We start from the raw sequence: 17,348 nt of genomic DNA on the forward strand, positions 1-17,348 counted from the left end.
GTCAGCTGGCCGCAGGCAGGGGCGCGCAGCCGCCACTCGCATTTCAATTAGCGGCCGCCGAGACCAGGCCAGCGGCAGAGGCAGGGGCAGCGCCAGCGCCGGGGGAAGTGACAAACAGCGCGCCGCGCCGCGCCGCTCTCCCCTGGGAGGGCCGCCTAGGGTAGGGGCGCCGGCCGCTGCGTAGCGTGCCCGCTGTCTCACCAGCACGACTAACACTCCCTCTGCGCTGTTCCCTCAACTGTTCCGTCGTATGCTGCCCACGACAGATTTGTGAAGAAGTGCCTGTGCAGTCGCAGAGCAATCGAGGATATCACTAATACACTACTGGCCATTAAAATTGCTACACCACGAAGATCACGTGCTACAGACGCGAAATTTAACCGACACGAAGAAGCTGCTGTGATATGCAAATGATTAGCTTTTCAGAGCGTTCACACAACGTTGGCGCCGGTGGAGACACCTACAACGTGCTGAGATGAGGAAAGTTTCCAACCGATTTCTCATACACAAACAGCAGTTGACCGGCGTTGTCTGGTGACACATTGTTGTGATGCCTCGTGTAAGGAGGAGCAATGCGTACCATCACGTTTCCGACTTTGATAAAGGTCGGATTGTAACCTATCGCGATTGCGGTTTATCGTATCGCGACATTGCTGCTCGCGTTGGTCGAGATCCGATGACTGTTAGCAGAATATGGAATCGGTGGGTTCAGGAGGGTAATACGGAACGCCGTGCTGGATCCCAACGGCCTCGTATCACTACCAGTCGAGATGACAGGCATCTTATCCCCATGGCTGTAACGGATCGTGCAGCCACGTCTCGATCCCTGAGTCAACAGATGGGGACGTTTGCAAGACAACAGCCATCTGCACGACGTTTGCAGCAGCATGGACTATCAGCTCGGAGACCATGGCTGAGGTTACTCTTGACACTGCATCACAGATGGTGTATTCAACGACGAACCTGGGTGCACGAATGACAAAACGTCATTTTCTCGGATCAATCCAGGTTCTGTTTCCAGCATCATGATAGTCGCATCCGTGTTTGGCGACATCGCGGTGAACGCACATTGGAAGCGTGTATTCGTCATCGCCATACTGGCGTATCACCCGGCGTCGTGGTATGGGGTGCCATTGGTTACACGTCTCGGTCACCTCTTGTTCGCACTGACGGCACTTTCAACAGTAGACGTTACATTTCAGATTTGTTACGACCCGTAGCTCTACCCTTCATTCAATTCCTGCGAAACCCTACATTTCAGCAGGATAATGCACGACCGCATGTTGCAGGTCCTGTACGGGTCTTTCTGGATACAGAAAATGTTCGACTGCTGCACTGACCAGCACATTCTCCAGACCTCTCACTAATTGAAAACGTCTGGTCAATGGTGGCCGAACAACTGGCTCGTCACAATACGCCAGTCACTACTCTTGATGAACTGTGTTATCTTGTTGAAGCTGCGTGGGCAGCTGTACCTGCACACGCCATCCAAGCTCTGTTTGTCTCAATGCCCAGGCGTATCGAGGCCGTTATTACTGCCAGAGGTGGTTGTTCTGGGTACTGATTTCTCAGGATCTATGCACCCAAATTGCGTGAAAATGTAGTCACGTGTCAGTTCTAGTATAATATATTTGTCGAATGAATACCAGTTTATCATCTGCATTTCTTCTTGGTGTAGCAATTTTAATGGCCAGTAGTGTAAGATTGAAAGCTGTTCCTGCTTACTATACACTGCTGGAAAAAGATTGTTACATATGGAAAGACGTCGTCGATTTTGATGCGATGACGTCATATGCGATGTGCTGGTAGTGGTGTCAATGTCGTCCGCCAACAGATAATATAGTGGCATTGTTACCAAAGCGCCAACTATGTCTACCCTTTAATAGGGAGCGTTCACAGCCAAGAAGGCTCAGTGCAGTGCGTACGGGTGAAAGAAGTAGCCAACCATGTCATAGAGACACACTCGTGTTTCCTACAGCCAACTGAGTGAGACCGAGTGGCGAGATGTTCCTTTCGGAGAATTACCGAACACGTTGGACATGTTCCGTCAGTGCACCAATGATGCTTGTTTCAGTGGTCACGTGAATATTCTCTCACCCGTAGTCGAAGTTCTGGGTGCCCACAAAGCACAGACGCCGGCCAGGAATTTCGTATTGTAGAGGTAGCAGTGACAGACGTTACAGCTACCACAGCAGGGATAAGAAGGCTTGTGAGCCCAGACGTGTCAACAACAACTGATGTGAACTGGTTGCTAGCAGTGGGACTGCGGGCACTCATGCCTCTAGCCGGTCTTCCACTCACGCCACAGAATCGACGTGCACTTCTCGACTGGGGTCATCAGAGGATCACTTGGAAAATGGAATGGCGCGCCGTGGTCTTCAGCGATGAAAGCAGATTCTGCCTGCACTCAAGTGACGGTCGTTTGCGCTTACGACGTTGACCTGGTGAGCTCTGTCTCGTAGAGTGCATTCGTCCAACACACGCGGGCCCCATCCCAGGCCTTATTGTCTGGATTGCGATGAACTACAATTCTCGTTCACCTTTGGTGTGTCTGGTGGGAACGCTAAAAAGTGCATGGTACGTGCAGAATGTTGTTAGAACATTTCTTTTGCCGTTCTTGGAAAAGCAAAGTAACGTCATGTTCCAAAGGGATAACGCCAGCCCCGTCAGACTCAACGTGCTCTGCAAGACGCGCAGCAACTTCCCAGGCCAGCACGATCTCCGGAACTGTCTTCAGTCGAATACATATTTGATATGCTGGGACGGGAAGTGATTCGCGCGACTCGTCAACCAACAGCCTTACAGAATTACGTGAACAGGTCGAGCGGGCGTGGCACAATGTATCCCACGACATCACTCGCCATCCGCACTATCGACTGAATGGATGCCTGAGTGAGCCCCTGCGTTGTCGTCCATGGAGGCTTCACCACGTAGTAGTATGAGTGTTTTAGCATGGGTCAATACCTCCTACCTCATAACTTAATGTGTTATTCTTCTGCAAATGTAATCATTTCATGTACTGCATATACACTGTTCCAAATATAAATCTTGAGGGAATTGGAAATCTCTGAAAGGGTGCAATAATTTTTTTCGCCGGTGTAGTTTCACTAAAAAGTGCGTAGCAATTATGACTCCAGCGTTACTGTCCTGAAAAATTCCCGTATGTATAAAATTTGACCCATAAATGAACAACGGAATTTGACTATTATTAATGAAATGTGAGCTAGTAAGCAAACTTTCATACCAGAAAGAGGCATGCAAAGGGACCTTTATTATGAATTAAAGTAAACCAAACCACAACCAGGATCTCCAAAGCCTCCAACACAAGTTATCAGTGTAAATGTGTCTCTTATTGCACAGAAGATGACTGCATTGCAGGCGTGACTCCACGTTGTAGAGGTTGATACCTAACAACTAACAGCATGAATCATTAAAATGCGAGATCTCTATGTATTTATAGGTACAACATTGTCACGAAGATCTCTGCGAATCAAACTTACCTTGTTTAACTGGAAAATTATTCGCATGGACGAAAATACTTTCTCTTCTGTAGACAGTTGATAGTGGTTCTAATACTGCTGAAGACAGGTCATTACCGGTAAGCTGTGTTCGCATATGCTACTAACGTGAACAAAGGCTAAACCAGCACACCAGACTGAAACGCCAAGTTCAAATTTGCACCAAGGCCAGGAATCGAACCCGGGTCTCCCGCTTACTGGTCAGATGCGCTAGCCTCTAAGCCACCTTGCCACAGCGATTCACAGAAGTGCACGGATTACCCTGTCACGCCTCCCTCCTCCATCCAAATTCCACCACTGCTTTGGTCTACTTTAAATTCCCCCTTACATGCGAACACAATTGCTGAGGCTATCTCACAATGTTCTGGAATAGCATCTCAGCATCTAACGTCAGTGGGGGATCCAGCCTGAAACCAAGATGCAGGTGTTTATGCAAGTCCTGTATGGTTTTCGAGGGAATCTTACATCATTATTCATGCAGAATAGTAGCAAGAGTAAGGTAATGATGATGGAGGTGGATGAAGACCGTGCATCTGTGTCTCCAAAGTAGACAAGAAATGCCCAATAACATTGAGATATGGTGACTGTGATAGCCAGAGAAGATGCAACAATTCGTTCTCGTGCTCAAGAAACCAGTCCTGGACTATGTGAGCTGTGTGAACAGGGATCCTATCGTCTTGGAACACAGCAACATCATTGAGAACCAAATATTGTACCATAGGATGGATTGCATGATACGGACGTGATCAATCAAAATGGTCATGTAATTCTTGACAGGAATTCAACCTTGCACAGTAACCATGGAGCCCATAGAATTCTACGATATGGTGGCCTATTTCATCAGCGAACCTCCACCATGATACGCTCTTGAGAAGTGAACACGGCCAGAAGTTGGAAACAGCGTGAAAGAAGACTCATCCTGCCAAATGACTTTCTTCCTGCGCTTCAAAGTTCAGGTTTTGTCGCTTCGGAACAACGTTTGCCTGTTACAGGGATCTGCATCACTGCTGAGTAGTTTTGCAGTTCCAGCACGCCCTGCAGCTCCATCTTTGTGGAGCTCCCTCCAAGTTGTTTTGGTGCTGACAAGGTTCACCATTGTGATACTCAGTTCTTCAGTGATTTTTACAGCTGTAATCCTCTTATTTTTCCTCAGAATCCTCTTCAATAACCGTCTGTCATAATCACTCAATCCATATTTTCACCCATGTTGTGACTTAGTGCATGATGTTGAGAGATTGCAGAGCACTCTCACTTCTGATTTGGTGTAGGGAATACGATCTACAGCGATTTGACTTCATACATTGTGATGGAATGGTGGGCAGCAGTTTATGGTTTTGATTGCGTGCTCTAGGGAAAGAAAAATTGTAAGCTTTACCTGCGTTCAAAGGAACAGGGTGCCGACTTAAACGACTGCAGTAAAAGCACGGCATTGGTGGGGCGACAAAACTTGTTTTTTCTGGAGAACAGTGAGGAGGCATTTCCAGACGGGCCATGCATTGTGCAGAAACACATTAAGCTTTGGCACCAGACATCCAGGTATACGGCCTAGCGCCGAATAGTCGCCGACAGCGCATTGTAGGCCTTGTTAGCGAGCAAGCCGCCAAAAGAAATGTAAACATTCTGCAAATGTCCATGGGACAGGAAAACTGGCGCCCAAACATCCAGACTCTGTTTCAAAACATGTTTTGTTAATGGGAGTTTATGGCCGTTCTTTGCAAACTTTGAAATGGACGCAACAGGGGAAATAACAAGCTGTTTATGGAGCGCTGTGCTTCCATCCTGTATTGCGTTAGCAAAAGACATGGCAAACGTGTCGGAAAGAGGCTGCGAAGCTGAATTGTTTTTCTGTTTTCTGCCAATTACCTTTAAGTCTCCGATTGGTCAAATCGGTTTGCAGTGCAAAGACCATTCACCGAGCTTAGAATGCCGGGCTCCAGCTCATGATTGGCTTCTGCGAAATTGGGGGAAGTCAAAAAAGAGAAATGTGCTTTTGGAATCGAGCTGAGGAGGCAACACAGAGAAAGGGAGATCATCACTCTTGTTCAAGTCTCTTGTACTGGCACTTAGCTAGTAAAGAACTGCAGGTCTCTACCTAAACGGTGAGATTTGTGTCCTTTGCTAGGGCGCGACTTAGAGCCTGTGCCAGTCACCTTCTGAACCGTCAGAGGTACTGCTTATTTCATCACGGTCACAACGAGTGACGTGTGGGTGTACTTATTTGTCTTGAGTCGGCTGTCTAAACAGTTGATGTATTCTGACACGCACAGTCGTGGCACGGAGTCAGATTTGTTTGGCAGACCAGCAAACGGGTCCACCTGCGCACTGGAATCCGTCAGGGTTTCAGAGGCTCTTAGGGAAGTACCTGTGTTCTGAATTAACTGAAAGTGAGACCACATACTTGCATTTTTCGGGAACATGGATTTAATAACAGTATTCCGCCGTCCATGACTTCAGTCGCCGAACGCATCGTAGTGTACCGCCTTGACCAGTAGGATGGTAAAGTATTTGCTGCTGTGTTGTAGGGTTATAATATCTATTTCTCAGCACCCTGTTCTTTCGAACCATATTTTTCCCTTTTTTTTTATGGTAGAATATAGATGCTTGGTAGTGGCGTAGTTTGATGCCATAACCTGAATTCACGTGTATGAAGTGAGATAAAGCGAGTAGTGTTCTGGTTAGTTTCGTGTGTCGTTGCCCAGCAGATCACTTTGTCCACCATAGATCCCATTTTAGTAAAAATATTTTTTTGTGTGATGATTCTTTAATAATTTTGTTGTTTTGTCTTGTTTAAGATCAATAAATCGATTGTGAATTAGACTACAACTTCTCCCTGAGTTCATATTAACAGTTCCTTCGCATTTTTATGGCAGTCTAGATCAGGAACATAAGGAGTAGCTTTTTGATTTGGTGTCCACTGCGTGGATCTTTTACTTCATTAACCGTAATCTTCCTTCAATGTTTTAATGCTTTCACTGTATGTAGTATAAATCTTCGATACGGTGCCTCTTTAAACACCAACTGTGTGGACACATATTCCCTGCACAGGTTCCGTAAATTTAACACTTCAATTCACACACAACCAAACGCACATACCTAACAAATTTGAATGGATATGTTTCCCATTTCAGTGCATAAATACATGCATTTTTTTTGTTATTTTTAGTGCAGATTAGTCCACGCTCTAGTTGTCACTGATGTACAAACATGGCTCTGTTGAAGGAAATACTTTAGTTTTTCCAATGGAGGGTTATTATTAGTTCTTTTCAAAGAAAGATTTTTAGATTTTCAGAAGGAGAATATTATTCCCTTTAAAATTTTTATTGTTTTTGGATGAGAATAGTTAATTTTTCCCCAAAGAACAGTTTTCAGATTTTTTTTGGCAAATAATACTTTAGTTTTCTGCGAAGAAGACAATTTTTTCACGCAGAAAGGTTTCTTTGTTTTTTTTATTTGAGGAGAAAAGTTTAGTTTTTTTTCCGAATAGGGTTATTTGCTTCTGAAGAACAATTTCAATTTTTTCGAAGGAGAGCTTTGATTTTCACGAATAATACCGTCATTTTTTCAGAATGAAGTGTTCAGCTTCTTCTAAGAAAGCTTCAATTTTTCTAAGAAAAGTTGTAGCTTAACGAAGGGAATTTTAATGAGTCGAAGAAAACAACTATGACATAAAAGCATTCTGAAGGATGCGTGCTTGGAGTTCGTGATCATCAGACTCTACGCCAGAGTCCTGGGTTAATGCCAAACCCTTTTACAGTGTCTCATGAAGTGGTTCATCCTTTCGATGAAGGCACTAAACTCATCGCCTCCTCGGTGCTGTACGAGAGGAGTACGCAGTGAACCGACATCGCGTTTTACCCTCAGCCTTGTCTCTCATCGTCGTCAACAACACAAACCAGACACTAAGTCATCAACACTTAATAGACATAGATACAACTCACCCTTCTACATCTACATCTACACCCATACTCCGCAAGCCACCTGACGGTGTGTGGCGGAGGGTACTTTGAGTACCTCTACCGATTCTCCCTTCTATTCCAGTCTCGTATTGTTCGTGGAAAGAAAGATTGTCGGTATGCCTCTGTGTGGGCTCTAATCTCTCTGATTTTATCCTCATTGTCTCTTCGCGAGATATACGTAGGAGGGAGCAATATACTGCTTGACTCCTCGGTGAAGGTATGTTCTCGAAACTTCAACAAAAGCCCGTACCGAGCTACTGAGCGTCTCTCCTGCAGAGTCTTCCACTGGAGTTTATCCATCATCTCCGTAACGCTTTCGCGATTACTAAATGATCCTGTAACGAATCGCGCTGCTCTCCGTTGGATCTTCTCTCTCCCTTCTATCAACCCTCTCTACTACGGATCCCACACCGGTGAGCAGTATACAAGCAGTGGGCGAACAAGTGTACTGTAACCTACTTCCTTTGTTTTCGGATTGCATTTCCTTAGGGTTCTTCCAATAAATCACAGTCTGGCAACTGCTTTACCGACGATCAACTTGATATGATGACTCCATTTTAAATCACTCCTAATGCCTACTCTCAGATAATTTATGGAATTAACTGCTTCCAGTTGCTGACCTGCTATATTGTAGCTAAATGATAAGGGATCTTTCTTTCTATGTATTCGCAGCACATTACACTTGTCTACATTGAGATTCAATTGCCATTCCCTGCACCATGCGTCAATTCGCAGCAGATCCTCCTGCACTTCAGTACAATTTTCCATTGTTACAACCTCTCGATATACCACAGAATCATACACAAAAAGCCTCAGTGAACTTCCGATGTCATCCACAAGGTCATTTATGTAAATTTTGATTAGCAACGGTCCTACGACATTCCCCTGCGGCACACCTGAAATCACTCTTACTTCGGAAGACTTCTCTCGATTGAGAATGACATGCTGCGTTCTGTTATCTAGGAACTCTTCAATCCACAATTGGTATGATAGTCCATATGCTCTTACCTTGTTCATTAAACGACTTTGAGGAACTGTACAGAACGCCTTGCGGAAGTCCAGAACCACAGCATCTATCTAGGAACAGGTGTCTATGGCCCTTTGACTCTCGTGGACGAATAGCGTGAGCTGGGTTTCACACGATCGTCTTTTTCGAAACCCATGCTGATTCCTGCAGAGCAGATTTCTAGTCTCCAGAAAAGTCATTATACTCGAACATAATACGTGTTCCAAAATTCTACAACTGATCGACGTTAGAGATATAGTTCTGCACATCTGTTCGACGTCGCTTCTTTAAAACGAGGATGACCTGTGCCCTTTTCCAATCCTTTTGAACGCTACGCTCTTCTAGAGACCTACGATACACCGCTGAAAGAAGGGGGGCAAGTTCCTTCGCATACTCTGTGGAAAATCGAAATGGTGTCCCATCAGAACTGAGACAAAACAAGGCCCCGGGAGTAGACTACATTCCATTAGAACTACTGACGGCCTTGGGAGAGCCAGTCCTGACAAAACTCTACCATCTGGTGAGCAAGATGCATGAGACAGGCGAAATACCCTCAGACTTCAAGAAGAATATAATAATTCCAATCCCAAAGAAAGCAGGTGCTGACAGATTTGAAAATTATCGAACAATCAGTTTAATAAGTCACGGCTGCAAAATACTAACGCGAATTCTTTACAAACTGGTAGAAGTCGACCTCGGGGAAGACCAGTTTGGATTGTGTAGAAATATTGGAACACGTGAGGCAATACTGACCCTACGGCTTATCTTAGAAGCTACATTAAGGAAAGGCAAACCTACGTTTCTAGCATTTGTAGACTTAGAGAAAGCTTTTGACAATGTTGAGTGGAATACTCTCTTTCAAATTCTGAAGGTGGCAGGGGTAAAATACAGGGAGCGAAAGGCTATTTACAATTTGTACAGAAAACAGATGGAAATTATAAGAGTCGAGGGGCACGAAAGGGAATCAGTGGTTGGGAAGGGAGTGAGACAGGGTTGTATCCTATCCCCGATGTTATTCAATCTGTATATTGAGCAAGCAGTGAAGGAAACAAAAGAAAAATTCCGAGTAGGTATTAAAATCCATGGAGAAGAAATAAAAACTTTGAGGTTCGCCGATGACATCGTAATTCTGTCAGAGACTGCAAAGGACTTGGGAGAGCAGTTGAACAGAATGGACGGTGTCTTGGAAGGAAGATATAAGATCAACATCAATAAAAGCAATAAGAGGATAATGAAATGTAGACGAATTAAATCAGGTGATGCTGAGGGAATTAGATTAGAAAATGAGACACTTAAAGTAGTAAAGGAGTTTTGCTATTTGGAGAGCAAAATAACTGATAATGGTCGAAGTAGGGAGGATATCAAATATAGACTGGCAATGGCAAGGAAAGCGTTTCTGAAGAAGAGAAATATGTTAACATCGAGTATACACTCCTGGAAATTGAAATAAGAACACCGTGAATTCATTGTCCCAGGTAGGGGAAACTTTATTGACACATTCCTGGGGTCAGATACATCACATGATCACACTGACAGAACCACAGGCACATAGACACAGGCAACAGAGCATGCACAATGTCGGCACTAGTACAGTGTATATCCACCTTTCGCAGCAATGCAGGCTGCTATTCTCCCATGGAGACGATCGTAGAGATGCTGGATGTAGTCCTGTGGAACGGCTTGCCATGCCATTTCCACCTGGCGCCTCAGTTGGACCAGCGTTCGTGCTGGACGTGCAGACCGCGTGAGACGACGCTTCATCCAGTTCCAAACATGCTCAATGGGGGACAGATCCGGAGATCTTGCTGGCCAGGGTAGTTGACTTACACCTTCTAGAGCACGTTGGGTGGCACGGGATACATGCGGACGTGCATTGTCCTGTTGGAACAGCAAGTTCCCTTGCCGGTCTAGGAATGGTAGAACGATGCGTTCGATGACGGTTTGGATGTACCGTGCACTATTCAGTGTCCCCTCGACGATCACCAGTGGTGTACGGCCAGTGTAGGAGATCGCTCCCCACACCATGATGCCGGGTGTTGGCCCTGTGTGCCTCGGTCGTATGCAGTCCTGATTGTGGCGCTCACCTGCACGGCGCCAAACACGCATACGACCATCATTGGCACCAAGGCAGAAGCGACTCTCATCGCTGAAGACGACACGTCTCCATTCGTCCCTCCATTCACGCCTGTCGCGACACCACTGGAGGCGGGCTGCACGATGTTGGGGCGTGAGCGGAAGACGGCCTAACGGTGTGCGGGACCGTAGCCCAGCTTCATGGAGACGGTTGCGAATGGTCCTCGCCGATACCCCAGGAGCAACAGTGTCCCTAATTTGCTGGGAAGTGGCGGTGCGGTCCCCTACGGCACTGCGTAGGATCCTACGGTCTTGGCGTGCATCCGTGCGTCGCTGCGGTCCGGTCCCAGGTCGACGGGCACGTGCACCTTCCGCCGACCACTGGCGACAACATCGATGTACTGTGGAGACCTCACGCCCCACGTGTTGAGCAATTCGGCGGTACGTCCACCCGTCCTCCCGCATGCCCACTATACGCCCTCGCTCAAAGTCCGTCAACTGCACATACGGTTCACGTCCACGCTGTCGCGGCATGCTACCAGTGTTAAAGACTGCGATGGAGCTCCGTATGCCACGGCAAACTGGCTGACACTGACGGCGGCGGTGCACAAATGCTGCGCAGCTAGCGCCATTCGACGGCCAACACCGCGGTTCCTGGTGTGTCCGCTGTGCCGTGCGTGTGATCATTGCTTGTACAGCCCTCTCGCAGTGTCCGGAGCAAGTATGGTGGGTCTGACACACCGGTGTCAATGTGTTCTTTTTTCCATTTCCAGGAGTGTAGATTTAAGTGTCAGGAAGTCGTTTCTGAAAGTATTTGTATGGAGTGCAGCCATGTATGGAAGTGAAACATGGACTATAAATAGTTTGGACAAGAAGAGAATAGAAGCTTTCGAAATGTGGTGCTACAGAAGAATGCTGAAGATTAGATGGGTAGATCACATAACTAATGAGGAGGTATTGAACAGAATTGGGGAGAAGAGGCGTTTGTGGCACAACTTGACTAGAAGAAGGGATCGGTTGGTAGGACATGTTCTGAGGCATCAAGGGATCACCAATTTAGTACTGGAGGGCAGCGTGGAGGTTAAAATCGTAGAGGGAGACCAAGAGATGAATACACTAAACAGATTAAGAAGGATGTAGGTTGCAGTAGGTACTGGGGGATAAAGAAGCTTGCACAGGATAGAGTAGCATGGAGAGCTGCATCAAACCAGTCTCAGGACGGAAGACCACAACAACGACAACATCCGATCAGGTCCAGCGGCCTTTCCTTTTTTGAGCGATTTTAATTGTTCTTCTATCCCTCTGTCATCTATTTCGATATCTACCATTTTGTCATATGTGCGAGAATCTACAGAAGGAACTACAGTGCATCCTTCCTCTGAGAAACATCTTTGGAAAAAGACGTTTAGTATCTCGGCCTTTAGTCTGTCATCCTCTGTTTCAGTGCCATTTTGGTCACAGAGTGTCTCTACATTTTGTTTTGATCCACCTACCGCTTTGACATAACACCAAATTTTTTATGATTTTCTGCGAAGTCAGTATACAGAAATTTACTTTCGAAATCATTGAACGCCTCTCACATAGCCCTCCTGACACTACATTTCGCTTCGCGTAATTTTTGTTTGTCTGCAAGGCTTAGGCTATGTTTATGTTTGCTGTGAAGTTCCCTTTGCTTCCTCAGCAGTTTTATAACTCGGTTGTTGTACCACGGTGGCTCCTTTCCATCTCTTACGATCTTTCTTGGCACATACTCAACTAATGCATATTGTACGATGGTTTTGAACTTTGTCCACTGATCCTCAACATTATCTGTACTTGAGACAAAACTTTTGTGTTGAGCCGTCAAGTACTCTGAAATCTGCTTTTCGTCACTTTTGCTAAACAGAAAAGCTTCGTGAAGAAAAGGTGCCATTGCGTACTAGGAAAGGAAATCTGTGCAACTGGGATGTTGGAACGATATTTCGAGGTGTCCCGATCGACAACGCTATAAGAGATTTGTGGTGTGCGTACTGTAAGACCTTCGGTACACACACCATCAGATTATTTGACTTGTCGCTCTAACGAAGTAGGCGAGTGTGAGCAATATGTCTCGTGGTCTTATCGTGGCGTGTTTATCTTCTGCTGTTAGGTCAGACGATATAAATGCCACTTGCATGCTTAGAGTAGCAGATTGACGGAGATCAACTTTAAACAGAACTTGATTAATTTTCACACACATTTATTAAAATAATAAAAAGCATAGATATTACGTAACTTGATTCTGGATGCTATTTACAAGTGACAATCTGAAGTTCCTTTGGTCTTGGTACGTTAATCTTATTCTCACATATCTCTTATACTTGACAAAGTGTCTATACGTTTATCTTCATGGCTATGTACAGGAATATGATAATCTTCTTAGGTGCAGACTGAAACTTGACTATTGACTGGTACAGACTAATGCAGACTGGTACAGACTGGTTCACACAAATGCAGACTGACTAATCGGCGGTCTGTACACTCGTTATAATACCTCGCGCGTTCAGGTATCACAGAGCGAGTGTGATCCGCGAGGAGAAAAAGTTCTATGTTAACAGCAATCTCATTGGCTGCGTTACATATTAATACGCGGATCGCCGGAAGCAAAATTTGGTCCGTCTCTAAGGCAGCGCCATCTCGTAGTGCGGAGACGGACGAGCGCTGCGCCTGCGCTGTTGTGCTTAGCGGGGCGCGCTCTAGTGGGAACGTTGTGTACGCGCTGACTACGCGGAGGTATGTACACAACAAGATTCTTTTCTGGTGTTGGCTGTTGTAGGACCCATCGTGAGCGTCACTCGAGAGCGCAGCGGGCAGTGGCGAGAGCGGGCTTACCGTGTAGGTGCCGGGCCCCGGGGCCCGCGGCTTCTCGTAGGGGAACCTCGGCCAGGCGCCGAACAGCGAGTTGGCCGGCGGCCGGCGGCACAGCTCCGGCCGCTCCTGGCTGTAAGCTCCGGGACCTGGGCAGAGGGGTCTGGGCGTGAGGCGTGCGGAGCGACTGCATTCCAGCCTCCACTGTTATCGTGGGGTAAATAAATCCAGCAACATTACTGATGGACCCTGTTGTTTTTTCTGAAATGCTATAGGCCAATGGACCCAACTAAGGGGAAAATAACCGAAATCAATAAAACGCTTACCATGTGCTGTAAGAGTCTTGTACAAGTCACAGATACACTCTTACAAGGGAACCTCCCCATCGCACCCCCCCTCAGATTTAGTTATAAGTTGGCACAGTGGATAGGCCTTGAAAAACTGAACACAGATCAATCGAGAAAATAGGAAGAAGTTGTGTGGAACTATGAAAAAAAAGCAACTTCACGGATAGTGTGAGCTCAGGAGCGCCGTGGTTCCGTGGTTAGCGTGAGCAGCTGCGGAACGAGAGGTCCTTGGTTCAAGACTTCCATCGAGTGAAAAGTTTAATTTTTTTAATTTTCAGACAATTATGTGACGCACATGCCGTCACCAGTATCGTACAGAATATATCAGACGTGTTTTCCTGTGGGGGAATCGGTTGACCTATGACCTTGCGATCAAATGTTATCGGTTCCCATTGGAGAGGCACGTCCTTTCGTCTACTAATCGCATGGTTTTGCGGTGCGGTCGCAAAACACAGACATTAAACTTATTACAGTGAACAGAGACGTCAATGAACGAACGGACAGATCATAGCTTTGCGAAAATAAATAAAGTATACTTTTCCCTCGAGGGAAGACTTGAACCAAGGACCTCTCGTTCCGCAGCTGCTCGCGCTAACAACGGGACCACGGCGCTCCTTAGCTCACACTCTCTTTGATGTTGCCTATCTTGCGCATGGACTACTCGGTTTGTATATTTTGCTTATTTTTTTTTCATAGTTCCACACAACTTCCTGTTTTCTCGATTGATCTGTGTTCAGTTTTTCAAGGCCTATCCACTGTGCCAACTTATAACTAAATTTGATGGGGTGCGATGGGGGGGTTCCCTTGTTAGAAAAATAGTTGCTTGCATAAGGATACTACGATTTAGGAAGAAAACACTGGACTTGGAGAAGAAGAGAGAGATGATGCAAAAAATTACAGGTAAATGAATGGCCTGCTATACAGAGTGATGACAAATTACATTGGTCCACAACAAAAAATCTCTTTTTCAGTTGAAAGAACAATATATACTGCACCTGGATGATAATCCGTTTCTAATTTTATTGATTTTCTGGCAGCCTGAATTTTCATGTAGCAGTGGTTTTTGTAATTGCTTACATCAAAGTATGCGTTTTCTTTGTCTGACAAAACGTTATCCTCTCACGACAAGACATCAAATGCAAACCGCAATATAAATAAATAAATAAAAATAAAAAATAAAAAGTCTGCCAGTATAAAAATTAAGCAAAGAAATGAGTAATACAAAAGTAAAGAAAAATAAAAAATTAGATCAAAAATTGAAACATCCTCTTAGAAAAATTAATGAATTACTGTGCTGATAAACCTCTTACGTTATTTGATTTTCAAACAGCTGAGCAGAGCTGAACGTACTCAGACATTTCTCTCTTTACTTATTCTGATCAACACTAAACTGACACACAATATTTTTAGCGCAACGCAATCTGACTTTCAATAATACCTACAAAAGAATGGCCCTGACTAACAATAACCTATACCTTGCATGAATCACTCACCTCACAAAAATCTTCGTTACTCGAACTACTGCAATACAGCGAGCGCCAATACTGCCAGCTAAATAAAAGATTCTAACTACTGAAGGCACTAACTACTGATAGGCATAATAAGCAAATGAAAGATTTTGATACAGAACAAACAATGTATTTATCTTAACAGCGTTCAAAAGTCATATATATAATTTTGTGACATCCAATTAAACAAATTTCCTTTTTCTGACGGACACACGTCCAGATCGTCCGCTCAAAACTCTGGCATCTCTCTCCCCACATCCACCACTGCTGGCGGCTCACCTCCAATTGCGCAACGCTACGCTCTGTTCACATCCAACTGCCCAACAGTACAATAGCAAATATTCCAACAATGCAAACCAGCCACAGACTGCACACAGCACAGTGATTGATTTTCATACAGAACACTACGTGGCGCTACCAACATAAAACCCTAAATAGCCCACTTACGAAATATTTACTTGTGGTTTCCCACTATTTGTGTTTGGAATGTCGATTTTTAAGGACCAACAGTAGCCAGACTTCATTGCAGCGCTGCATTTTCCTTGATAAAACTTCTCCGTTTGAGAAATGTCTTGGCTTGGTGGAATTCTTTTCCATGTTCGTTCCCAACGGCGCCATTATTCGCCGGGAAGAAGTCCAAATAATCATTTCCGATACGTAGTTCAAGTGACATGCTACACCGTGTTATACAGTAACATCTCAGTAGCTCTTGCGTAACTTCGCGATACTTCTCTGTCTTATGATTGCCCAAAAAGTTCTTGCACGCACTTGTTAAACGCAACCATGCAGTTCTTTCAACAAATAAAGGTTATATTCGTCAGGCATTAATTGCTTATAGAAAATATTCTGAATCGTGCATCACACAGAGGATAAAAATAAAAATCCAGAGATAGTAACCCCTGGCCAGTTGCGTGAACGTTCCACAAAGCAGAAAACTTAACAGGCAGATATCAATTACACAAATTTTCTCGTCCTTATGGACCCGTCTATGTGTTCTCTCGATGCATGGCCACTGGCTGGTGGGTTAAATCTATCCCTATACCAGCAGATCAGATAGTTTGTGAACGTCACAAGATGACATTAATCGGTGAAAGACAGAGCTGTTGCACTCAGCTGGAGACACAGACGCGCCAACTCGGAAGGAGACGGGTTTTTCACGGGACTCGCCCTCGCGATGCCAACAGTGAACGACCAGACTAACTGCCACAGAGTCTTCCACCATCTCTCCGGTCAAAAGCCATTGGAACGCATACAACCTCATCACTTGACCACCCCCTCAGCCTCTTCGGTAATGTTTTCCGAACCAGACATTCCGCTGTGCTTTCAGAGAGCACTCTTCCACAGACTAGCCGGAGCCCATTTAGTAACATATTCGTGACAGCGTTGTTAAGTCGCAGCCATTTTTAAATGACGCGAACTGGCTTCCGTTAATTTTGAACGAACCGCGTATAAAATAATATCGGTAGAATACACGCGTTTAGTTCGACCACTGCAGTCATGCGCGTCCTCATTTTGTTTTGTGAGCTGCCTCCAAGTCATTCGCCGACTCCGATGCGGTAAAACTGGTGCACTGGCCTACATTTGTTTTTGAATTTATCGTCTCTCATGGACAAAAAAAATATTCAAATGTGTGTGAAATCTTATGGGCCTTAACTACTAAGGTCATCAGTCCCTAAGCTTACACACTACTTAACCTAAATTATCCTAAGGACAAACACACACACCCATGCCCGAGGGAGGACTCGAACCTCCACCGGGACCAGCCGCACAGTCCATGACTGCAGCGCCTGAGACCGCTCGGCTAATCTCCCGCGGCTCATGAGAAGAAACAATATCTCCTGTGCATTTATTAAGAAGGTTCCCTAAGTTTCACTACTTAGGACTCTAGCTGCTAGGCGAACATTTACTGTCTGTTCGATTATTTTTCTCTTGTTACTTTTATTTTCTGCACTGGACATGCAGTATGACGAATAATCAAGAAATGTGGAATGATGTTGTCCAATGTTGAAATAAGGTTACATCGCATTTAAACTTTACTGTGAACGGGTAATATACAATTTTTCCATTCAAATAGTGCTTGTCTGCTACGTGTTTGTGGCCTTCGTACAGTCCTC

This window comes from Schistocerca nitens, chromosome 9, assembly GCF_023898315.1.
Source record: "Schistocerca nitens isolate TAMUIC-IGC-003100 chromosome 9, iqSchNite1.1, whole genome shotgun sequence".
Taxonomy (NCBI): domain Eukaryota; kingdom Metazoa; phylum Arthropoda; class Insecta; order Orthoptera; family Acrididae; genus Schistocerca; species Schistocerca nitens.